Source organism: Acinonyx jubatus, chromosome C1 (assembly GCF_027475565.1).
Source record: "Acinonyx jubatus isolate Ajub_Pintada_27869175 chromosome C1, VMU_Ajub_asm_v1.0, whole genome shotgun sequence".
Classification (NCBI taxonomy): Eukaryota; Metazoa; Chordata; class Mammalia; order Carnivora; family Felidae; genus Acinonyx; species Acinonyx jubatus.
Window position 1 is genome coordinate 174,379,621 of NC_069381.1, and position 12,277 is coordinate 174,391,897.

The following is a 12,277-nucleotide window of genomic DNA, read 5'->3' on the forward strand; positions in this document are numbered from 1 at the left end:
CTCTGAACTGTCAGCACAGAGCCCAACGCAGGGCTCAAACTCCTGAACTGAGAGATCATGACCTGAGCTGAAGTCCGATGCTTAACTGACTGAGCCACCCAGGCACCCGTCTTTATTTTCCTTCTTGAGTATCAGCAGCAGCATATTCAGTTACTTTCACTCCTTATTTTGAAACATCCACTGGATTTTGTTGTTGTTGGAGAAACTCAAGATCGAAATATCTTTTAAAAAACATTCTGTTCATGTTGTGATTTGAACTGTTACTTGTTCTTCACACTAGGCTTGTTTTAAGGCAGGAAGTTTATTTGAAATGTAGAAGGAAATGAGGTTCTGGGGCCTGCTTCAAATTTATACTAGAAGCTACTGGCACAGTATTTAATCAGAAGCCAAAAACAAGAATCTGCTTCCATGATGGTTGATGAAGTCTAAGGACCTAAATTACCAATTTTTAAATGACATTTAGTTGGGTCTTACGCAAAATGAAAGTGAAAATCCCCCTTGGCATTTTTTATTACTAAAACCACATTTAGGATTAAAGACTATTTCCTCCTCCACATCCACACCCAGAAGAGGTGAGAATAACTTGTTCCTTTCACCCTCTTAGCAGTATGAAGGGAAATATGTTAGGATTTCAGCTCCTATCTTTCATGTTTATTATGTTACAAATATAATTAAAATGTTCCTACAGGTGATTATATTTTATTTTATTTTTTTTTAATTTTTAAATGTTTATTTATTTTTGAGAGAGGGAGAGAGACAGAGTGTGAGCAAGGGAGGAGCAGAGAGAGAGGGAGACACAGAATCCGAAACAGGCTCCAGGCTCTGAGCTTTCAGTGCAGAGCCCCTTGGGGGCTCGAACCCACAAACCATGAGATCATGACCTGAGCCGAAGTCAGATGCTCAACCGACTGAGCCACCCAGGTGCCCCCTGGTGACTACATTTTAAATGAAAAGGTATTTCTGGTCTGGAGATACCTAATTATCATTCCAGTCCCTAATCCAACAGTGTGTTTTTGTTTGTTTGTTTGTTACATTTATTCATTTTTGAGAGACAGAGAGAGCACAAGCAGTGGAGGGGCAGAGAGAGAGGGAGACCTAGAATCCGAAGTAGGCTCCAGGCTCAGGGCTGTCAGCACAGAGCCCAACGCGGGGCTCAAACTCACAAACCACGAGATCATGACCTGAGCCGAAGTTAGACGCTTAAGCTTAACCAACTGAACCACCCAGACACCCCTCCAACAGTGTGTTCTCTAGTGAGTCAGTATGCATCCTCTCCCACCTGATCGCCTGCAAAAACTAGGCTGAGGACATGGAAGTGGATATAAACTTAAATCCATAAGCACTGATGGGTAAAATTCTAGCCTAGTTCATGGGTGGTGCCAAAAAGTTCTAGAATACTCACTTGGGAAGGATGTTTCTAGAGTAATTGTAAAATATGGCCTAGCATTTCAATGAAATAGTACAGCTTGAGGAGCATGATCACAATCATCACCAGCAACATATGTGGTTTTGAGTTAGAAAAATACTTTTTCAATACATTATTTCATTTATGCCCTAAAATCCCTCTGTGAGTTAGTTGACTTGGGTTTGTGTTTTGATCCCCATTTTATAATGAGTAAAGGGAGGCTCAAAGAGGCACTGATTTGTCAAAGCCAGGAGAGCAATTGGGACTTCTTTCTGTACTTCCTAAAATTAATCTGTCACATTAAACTTTAGTAAAATATTATATATACAATATATTATCATCAGGTAATAATCAAAAATAATCTTTATTGGAGCCTACAAGAGTAAAGGGCAATATGCTGAGCACTAGATTCCTCATTCAAGGAGATTATAATCTAGTTGGGAAGACAGGAAGTACTTATAAAAAGAGCAATAAAATTATCCACAAGTCTTACCACACCTCAGGTGTGAGACCAGTCTCCAGAAGCAGAGAAAGGAGTCAGGAAAATATCGTTAAGTTTATTCTATTTCCAGATGTTATAAAATATTGCATTAGGTACAATTCATAGAGTACTATCCAAAGTAAATTCTATCACAGAATATTAGTACTTATAAATATGTACTGGTTAAGACCAGTACATTAAAAGGTCAAATGTTAGGAAAACCTTAATAGGGTGGCAGTAGCAAAATCCTGCCATTCTGTTTTCTGCACTGAAGCTATAATAATCTTTGTACAATACAAATGTGACCATTGTATTCTAGTCTGTTTCATTCTCTTCAGTGGCTCCCTGTTGTGCTCGAAATAAATAATACCAACAAGTTCTATATATTATATTGGGCACTAGGCTAAGATTGAACTGCATTATGCTTTTTCATCCCCCCTGGCTACCCTAACGGAAAATATTATTACGTTCCTCCTTTTGTAGATGGGGAGACTTTGAGAAGTAGCTTCTCCAAGGTCATTGATCCAGTCAGTGGCAGAGCTAGGATTCTAATCTCTGACAGTCCCTAATCCCCTGCTCAGTGACCTCTTAGTAGTGTGTAGAAGGCCCTTCTTGATTAGGCCCTCCCCTGCTCCTCTTGTGGATTACTCTCTCATCCTTGAAGACTTCCTTAAGGCCCCACCCAGAGACTTCTGTGTCAACTCTGCTTGCTCCTGTTTTAACATATAGCATCGTGTATTTGGCTGTGCTTACCCCTCTCTCTTTCTTACCACTGGACTTGGTAGCAGGGACTGGGTCTTCACCATTTGAATTACTGATCACCAAACACGCATCCCATCCAATTGTTGGCGCTAAGTTTGTATTTGTTGGATTAAAAAAAAAGAACATCTTAATTTTCATTGTAAGTGTCTAATATGGTATTTTGTGTTCTCTCCTGTCATCCCTCAGCATGATTTGTAGGGCCATCTGTGATCTGTTGCTATCCGCTAGCCTCAGATGCCCTTCAGCCCCAGTATTACCATTTTAAGGATCTTCTGTTATCTCTTCTCTTCCCCCATCCTGGAATAGTTTTCCCTTTCATCTTTGCCCAAGGCAAATCCTACATATCTTTCAGGGTTCAAGTTAAGTCCCTCATTCTCTTGACAACCTCTGTCTGAAGTTTGGGCTCTCTGCTCTGAGCCCCAGAAGCATCCCATTGTCTGTTAACATTTTCTGTTAATTATGGGGTGCTATGTGGCTTCTCATCTGTTATTCTTGTGACTTATCATTTAAATCTTCCTTGTGTTTTGGGCTCAACTTGTCAACTATAAAGCAAGTCTTTGAGGCCCAAGACCATGTTTTTGACATCCCTGTCTAGTGAGACAGCATGCTAAGAGCACAGACTGTCTGGATTTGAATGCCAGCTCTCCTTCTTACTCCCTGTTAACCTTGGGCTAATCATATAGTTTCCCTGTGGCCCATTTTCCTCATTGTCAAGTTGGGAGAGTAATCATAGTCACCCCAGAGAACTATTGGGATTAAATGAGTTAATACATTTTAAACCCATAGCAGATATTACTTAAGTGTTGTTGTGTTGTAGTTAGTAATAATTGTGATGATAACATAGCCCGCTGAGCCCTTATTAAAGTAAAAATATGTTGTCAAGATGGCCAGCCACAAGGTACGCATTAGCCACTGTATGGATCAGTTTGCTTGTCACCCAGCAGACAGGTTTTGCTATGAGCCTGGGAAAGGTCCACCAGGAATAACAGGGATGGCAGGTTCTGGATTCTGGAAGGAGTTTCAGTCCAAGTGGAATACTGTTGGCAGCAACTGTGGGGACCACTGAGTATCTGGAGGGTTCAAGCTGGATTTTGGGGAATCAAGCTGGGCTGGAAGGACTAGAATCAGTTTTGATCTTACAGTTTGGCTGAGCCATTAAGGAGCCATGTCAAAATGCTCCAAAAGGGAGAGGAAGATTCTAAAACAGTCATTCACCTCTGTACATCTTAATGCCCTTGTAGCTTATATAACTGTTATAAAACCAACCTTATGTTTCTTTTTCATGACATTGGCAAAAGGTCTAGCAGATGCTAAAACAATCCTTATTGAAAAAGATCTGCTGGAATTGACACTGAATGCTGTCCTCTGAGGAGAGCGCTTTCTGGAAAATTCTGGGGGTTGAACTGAATGTTCAAGAATGTAGTGCCTGAATACCAGGACTCTAAGACTTGTTTAGAGTGGTTTCTCTATGTCTGTGCTCATAATAGATTGCAGCAGTAGTTAGAGACCTGCCCTGGGACTCACATTGATCAATGCTAGAGAGAATGGTCAATAACAGTTGACAGTGTAGAGGTAGCTCTGAGGGTCCAGAAAGTGGATTTTCCTGTTTTGCAGCTTCAGTACTGGTCTCTGGGCAATACTGAGTTATGATGGCAATGGTGCCAGGGAAATGTCCTTTCTGTGTCATCCAGGGATTATTTCCTCTCCATTGCTTGTGGTTATGTTGCTACGTTATAATGCCTGCAAGTCTGACCTTTGGCAATTTGTTTAAAATTTTTTTTTGTTAATGTTCATTTTTGTGAGAGAGACACAGAAACAGAGCATGAGTGGGAGGGGGCAGAGAGACGGAGACCCAGAATCCAAAGGAGGCTCCAAGTTCTGAGCTGTTAGCACAGAGCTCGACACGGGGCTCAAACGTACAAACAGGGAGATCATGGCCTGAGCTGAAGTCCGATGCTTAACCGACTGAGCCACCCAGGTGCCCCGACCTTTGATAATTATTATTCCAAAGAACATATTCAAGTTTAAGGGTTTTTTTCCCCCCCTCAAAGTTGAATCCATTTCCATACTCATATATTTGTGGATAACTCAATATACGTTTAAGCAGTTTCAATTTACATACATAATGAAGAAAGCTATCAATTTTAACAAGGATTATTTCATCACCTGTCATCAATAATTCAGAAATACCTGCTATTTGAATGACTCAGGGTAGGTACTGGTAGAATGTCTTTCCAGGTTTTAAAAGGCTGTGTTCTTACAGCATTAGAGAGTGCTAAATGAGAAAACTTTTCTGCTTTCCTAATAAATAAAAGCCCTTCTTATCCAAGCTGGCTTAACAGCAATCCTACAATAGAGATTTCCCAGAGAAGTTAATAAATTTTAATTCTGTGTACTATTTGAAATGTCTTCTCTCCTTTTTAAAAGTTTCTTTTAGGGACACCTGGGTGGCTCAGTTGGTTAAGCATCTGAGTTCAGCTCAGGTCATGACCTCACGGTCTTGAGTTCAAGCCCCGCATCAGGCTCTGTGCTGCCAGCTCAGAGCCTGGAGCCTGCTTTGGATTCTGTGTCCTTCTCTCTGCCCCACCACCACTAACACTTTGTTTTTCTCTCTCTAAAAAATAAATAAACATTAAAAAGTTTCTTTTAAACAAATCATTTTTTTAAACAAATGAGCTTTTTTTTTTTTTTTTTAAATGTTCATTTAGTTTTTGAGAGAGCCAGCACACAAGCAGGGGAAGGGCAGAGAGAAGGGGACAGAGGATCCAAAGCAGTGTCTGTGCTGACAGCAGAGGGCCCGGCCCACGTGGGGCTCAAACCCACGAACTGAGAGATCATGACCTGAGCTGAAGTTGGATGCTCAGTCAACTGAACCACCTGAGCGCCCCTCTTTTAAACAAATCTTTAAGACTCAGAGGTTTAAACAAAATGTTAGTTTAATGGGTTCGTGTTGTTAAATACTTAATAAACAAAATCCCTCCTTGGTTTGTAAAGAGATTAAGTACTTCATCCAACATATAAATATTTTTACTGCTCTTTATACTTGCTCTATCAATCCTTATAGCAAATTAAATGTAATCTAATGCAGCCAAAGCATGGCCTACTTTGGGACATATTTTAATTTTACTAAAATACAGAGGTTGTTTTCGTTTATTTGCTTCTTTTTGTCCCTGATCCTATGATAGCACAGATGAATATATTTAAACTGTATTTTGTCACTGTGTTTTAAATGTGATTATTTTGGGGGTGCCTGGCTGGGTCAGTCAGTAGAACATGTGACTTTTGACCTCAGGGTTGTGAGTTTGAGCCCCACATTGGGCACGGAACCTACTTAAAATAATACGTAAATAAAAATAAAAAGTTTAAAAAAAATAACTGTGATTATTTTGGTTCCTTTTCCTCAAAATCTAAGTATAACCTGAAAATATTGTCTAAATATTAATGTCCTGAATTGAAAGTGAAAGTTTTTGTTTGTGTATATTTTTAGATTTCAAATTCTTATAAAAGTTACTGAATGTGACATTCATATAAAGGTACAGAGTGTTATAATACAGGAACATTCCCTTACCTACTTTGCATTTGTTTATACTTTGAGGACTACTTAACATCTGGACTCCTGTAACAGGAGACACCTTGCATAACCTTATGATAATAAAAAATAATTTGAATAAGATAGAGAGGAAAGAATGCTTTGGAAGAAAGTCCCTCATCAAGGTTTAAATCAACACACTAACGTAAGATATTTTGCAGCGTGGAATTAGCATTTGGGCATCAGTTCTCATCATCACGTGGACAATTCAGAGACTTGTACCCTTTTAAAAGGACTTTGTGTCCTTCTGTGACCTCCTTGTTAAAGACTCAGTGGTTGATTTATGGAAGATAATTAATTAAAGGCCACCTGATTAGAATTCATAGTCAGAATGCATTTTGTACAATTCTGAAAACTATCTTTAGTTTGTCATAGAAGGGTACAAGTAGCTGCTTTAAATTACTTTCTTTTGTAAAGGTAAAGCTCATATGACTGTGTATTTCTTTTTTCTTTATGTTTATTTATTTATTTATTTTGAGAGAGAGCGTGCACACAAGTAAGTGTGAGTGGGGGAGGGGCAGAGAGAGAGGGAGAGGGAGAGCGCCCAACGCAGGGCTCAGTTTCATGAACTGTGAGATCATGACCTGAGCTGAAACCAAGAGCCGGACACTTAACCGACTGAGCCACCCACCCAGGCACACCTTAATTTTTATTTTTTAAAGCAGAATACAAAGTGGTTTTTTTTTTTTTTAAGATGAACATTTTTTTTAAAAAAATGAACAAGTTTATAAAGTAAAACACCAGATTCTATACCTTTCCTCATTTCCCATCCCAGAGGCAACTACTTTCTTGCCTTTTAGGCCACTATTTTGATATTTATCTGTGTATTTTTAAATAAAATGCTTGCATTCTTAGCTCTTGATTTTTTTTTTAAATTTTTTTTTTAACGTTTATTTATCTTTGGGACAGAGAGAGACAGAGCATGAATGAGGGAGGGGCAGAGAGAGAGGGAGACCAGAATCGGAAGCAGGCTCCAGGCTGTGAGCCATCAGCCCAGAGCCTGACTCAGGGCTCGAACTCACAGACCGCGAGATCGTGACCTGAGCTGAAGTCGGACGCCCAACCGACTGAGCCACCCAGGCGCCCCTCTTGATTTTTAAATGTAGGCATTATCTACTGTCTTCCCACCTTGGAAGGTATGGGACTAACTCTTGTTTCCTGCCCCAGCTCTCTATACCTGTTCAGTCTTCTCAGTTCCTATCTTCCCACTGTTGTTGGACTTTACATTAGTAGGACTGTGTAATCATAGCTGAGACATGTAGTAAACTGTGGTTATTTTTTTTTTCCTGTGCCACTTTTTGTTTTCTTGTGATGTTTTGCTTACCTAACTTTCTCTCTGCTTGCCACTAATTCATCCCCAGTCTCTTCACCGTTAGAGTTCCTCTTGACACATTCAGATGTCTTGTTATTCTGTCAGTGTCCTTTTGCTGTCAGAGCTCTCGGGGAGCCTTCAGACCTGCCACTGCTAGACCTGCTGCCCTCTCCATCTGGTGCACAGCTGTCACGCCGGGATCTGTGGTCACCAGTGTGCTTGTGTCCCTTTTCCTGTCTCCCACATCAGGTCTTTTTTTTTTTTTTTAATTTTTAAAAAATGTTTATTTATTTTTGAGACAGAGAGAGACAGAGCATGAGCGGGGGAGGGGTAGAGAGAGAGGGAGACAACAGAATCTGAAACAGGCTCCAGGCCTGTCAGCACAGAGCCCAATGCAGGGTGCCAACCTCACATCAGGTCTTTAATGTCCTATATCCCCTTTTTCTTCATTTAGTCCACCCCCCTTTTGGGGGGGGGCACACACAATCTGAGAAACATGAGAGGTACATTTTTTTGAGAAACTGCGTATGTAAAATGTCTTTCTTTATTTCACCTAGAAACTTGAATAATAATTTAGCTGGCTATAGCTTCCAGTATTACTGTTGAGAAATCTGAAGCCATCTCTGGTTCTTGATCCTTAGTATGTGACACATTTTATTCTCTGAAACTTTGTGGGGTCATCTGTTTGTCCTAGTGTTCTGAAATTTTAATGATGTGCCTTGGCTCAGGTCTGTTTTATTCTCTGTGCCTGGTGCTCAGTGGGTTGCCTCAGTCAGATAATTCATAGCTTTCAGTTCTGAGAAATTTTCTCAAATTAAAAAAATTTCCTTCTCTTAATTTTCTCTATTTTCTCTTCTTGGAGTTCTAATGTTTGTAGATACTTGACTTTCTGGATGATCCTATATTTGTCGTGTCATTTCTGTCCTACTTTCATCTGTTTTCTTTTTTTTCTTCTTCAGATTTTAGGTTAAGTTCATTTTTTGTTGAAAAAAAATCATACAAATCAGTGACCTTTTACACATTGAACCCATCCATATAATAAAGAGCCAGATCAAAAACTATAAAATTATCAGCACCCTAGAGCACCTTCTAGTCACCACCTCCCCCAAGGGTAACTACTATTTTAAAAATAAAACTTTTATTAAAACTAAGGTTTTTGTTTTGAGATAACTGTAGATTCACATACAGTTGTAAAAAATAATACAGAGATGGCCTATGTATCCTGTGCTCACTTTTCCCCAATGGTAACATCTTGCACAACTTTAGTACAGTAGCACAGCCAGGATACATCTATATGGTCGAGATACAGAACGCTGTATCACCACCAGGATTTCTCATGCTTCCCTTCTGTAGCCACTCTGCCACTTTCCTCTTGCCTCTATTCCCTACTTAACTCCTGGAAGTCTCTTATGTGTTCTCCATTTCAGTAATTTCATCATTCCAAGGATGATACAGGAATGGAATCATACATTATGTAATCTTTTAAGATTGACTTTTTTCACTCTTTACAGTTCTCTGAGATCTGTTCAGGTGATTATATGAACCAATAGTTTGTTCCCCTTTTATTGCCGCATAATATTCCATGGTATGGATGTACCATAGTTTGTTGAACTAGTCCATTGAAGGACATCTGGTTATTTCTAGTTTGGGGGGTATTACAAATAAAGCTGCTATAAATATTTGGGTTTTTTTTAATGTTTATTTATTTTTTAGAGAGACAGAGAGTGTGAGCAGGGGAGGGGTAGAGAGGGAGACACAGAAGCTGAAACAGGCTCCAGGCTTTGAACTGTCAGCACAGAGCCTGATGTAGGGCTCGAACTCACAGACCGTGAGATCATGACCCAAGCCAAAGTTGGACGCCCAACCGACTGAGCCACCCAAGCACCCCCTGCTATCAATATTTGTGTATTAGTATTTTGTGTGAAATTTTTTCATTTCTCTGAGATAAGTGCCCAAAAGTGCAGTGGCTGGGTTATGTGGTAGTCACATGTTTAAATTGTTAAGAAATTGCCAAACTTCTTTCCAGAGTAGCTGTACATCCCCACCAGCAATGTAGGAGTAATCTAGTTTCTTTTTTATCCTTGTCAGAATTTGATGTTGTCACTATTTGTATTTTAGCCACTGTTACACATGTCATGATACCTTTTAATTAAATTTACACTTCCCTGATGGTTAATGACCATGAACATCTTTTCCTCTATCTATATGCATCTGTATATCCTGTATCTCCACTTTGACGAAATGTCTCTTCATGTCTTGTGTGCATTTTCTAATTGGATTATTTGGGGTTTGTTTTTTGTTTTTTGTTTTTTACTGTTGAGTTTTGACAATTCTTTATATATTCTAGATAGCCATTTGTTGAGTGTGTCTTGCAAATATTTTCTCCTAGTCTATAATTTGTCTTTTCCTCCTTTTAGTAGAGACTTCTACAGAACAAATTTTTAAAATTTTGATGAAATCTAATTTATCAATTTTCTCTTTTATAAATCATGCTTTTGGTGTTAGGTCTAAGAACTCTTTGGCTAGCTTTAGAGCCTGAAGATTTTCTCCCAGGTTTTTTCCCTGAAAGTTATGTAGTTTTACATCTTACATTTAAATCCATGATCCATTTTGAGTTAATAATATTCATAAAAGGCATGAAACTTAGGTTGATGTTCATTTTTTGCCTATTGATGTCTAATTGTTCCAGCACCATTTATTGAAAAAGTTATATTTCTCTCATTAAATTGTTTTTGCATCTTTGTGAAATACCGGTTGGGCATATTTGGGTGGATTTATTCCTGGGCTCTCTGTTCTGTTCCATTGATCAATGTGTCTGTTCTTCTGCCAATGCCACATAGACTTGATTACTGTGTAGCCATAATAAATCTTCTTTTTCAAAATTGCTTTAGCTATTCTTGTTCCCTTTTCTTTTTTTTTTTTATTATTAAAAAAAAATTTTTTTTAACGTTTATTTATTTTTGAGACAGAGAGAGACAGAGCATGAATGGGGGGAGGGTCAGAGAGAGAGGGAGACACAGAATCAGAAGCAGGCTCCAGGTTCTGAGCTGTCAGCGCAGAGCCCGACGCGGGGCTCGAACTCACGGACTGCGAGATCATGACCTGAGCCGAAGTCGGAGGCTTAACAGACTGAGCCACCCAGGCGCCCCTCTTGTTCCCTTTTCATGTAAATTTTAGAATAATCATGTCTATTTCAAAAAAAAACCAAAAACAAAAAACCTTGCTCAGATTTTGGTAGGGTTAGTGTTAAACCTGTTATAAATTTTAAGAGAATTGAAATCTTTGCTGTGTTGAATGTTCCAGTTCATGAACGTGGTCTGTCTTTCCAATTAATTAATTAATTAACCTATTTATTTATGAGAGGGGGCGCAAGTGAATGAGGAGCAGAGAGAGAGAAGCGGGGCTCACATGAAGTGGGGCTCATGCTCACCCAAAGTGGGGCTTGAGCTTACCCATTGTGGGACTCGAACTCACGGACTGTGAGATCATGACCTGAGCTGAAGTCAGATGCTTAATGACTGGGCCACCCAGGCCCCCACTATTTATTTAGATTTTTATTTCTTTCATCAGCATTTTGTAGTTTTTAACATATAGTCCTATGCATCAATTTACATTTAAATATTTATTCTTTCTAGGAGATTTTGTAGATTTCTTGATATTTTCTACATAGTCTCATGTCAGCTGCAAATAGAGACAGTTTCTTTCTTTCTTTTTGATCTGTATACCTTTTGTTTTCTTTTTTGTCCTTATTGAAATGCCATTTGATTTTTGACAGATCAAAAAAGAATGAAATATGCAACACTATGTTGCATAAGAGTGGTAAGACCAGATGATCTTGCTTTGCTCCTCTAGAGAAAAAAGTCTTTCACCATTAAATGTAATGTTACCTGTACGTTTTTGTAGATGATCTTTATCCAATTGAGGAAGTTTCCCTGTCTTCCTGTTTTTCTGAGACTTTTCATGAGTGAGTATTTAATTTCGTCAGAATCTTTTTCTGCATTGATTAACAGCATTATGATACTCTTTTTCTTCAGCTTAATGTGGATTTACATTGATTGATTTTCAAATATTGCACTAGCCTTGTATCCTTGGAATAGATCTCACTTGGTCAAAGTGTACAATTCTTTTTATATATTGCTAAATTTTCTTTTCTAATATTTTGCTAACGATTTTTGTGTCTATGTTTATAAGGAATATTGGTCTGTAGTTTTCTGGTGTTTGCACTGTTTTTCTTAATATAAGATTCTGGGTTGATAATTCTTTCTTTTAAATATTTTTAATGTTTTATTTATTTTTGAGAGGGAGAGAGACAAAGTGCCAGTGGGGGAGGGGCAGAGAAAGAGGGAGACAGAATCTGAAGCAGCTTCCAGGCTCTGAGTTGTCAGCACAGAGCCTGACGTGGGGCTCAAACTCACAAACTGTGTGATCATGACCTGAGCTGAAGTTGGATGTTTAACCGACTGAGCTACTGAGGCACCCTGATAATTCTTTTCTTTCACAAAATATATCATGCCACTTCCTTCTGGTGTATATAGTTTCTAATGAGAAATCTGCTATCATTTGTTTTTCCAATATTGGTAAGTTGTGAGTCCTGTGTCATTGCTTTCAAGATTTTTTCTTTGTCTTTGATTTCCAGTTTGACTATGATGTGTTTTGGTGTGGGTTTCTCTTGTTTGGAGCACATTCAGTATCTTGAATCTGTAGGTCTTTTGCCAGCTTGAAAATTTT

The 12,277-nt window shown here is 38.8% G+C and overlaps 2 protein-coding genes across 4 annotated transcripts in view; one reads left to right on the forward strand and one right to left on the reverse strand.

Annotated features, from left to right (window-relative positions):
- NEMP2 (nuclear envelope integral membrane protein 2) overlaps positions 1 to 12,277 on the reverse strand; it is a 267,634-nt gene that overhangs the window by 73,327 nt on the left and 182,030 nt on the right. The window lies entirely within an intron of this gene.
- The window catches only part of MFSD6 (major facilitator superfamily domain containing 6), a 77,144-nt gene that overhangs the window by 8,347 nt on the left and 56,520 nt on the right, over positions 1 to 12,277 (forward strand). The gene's annotated exons all lie outside the window — the stretch shown is intronic.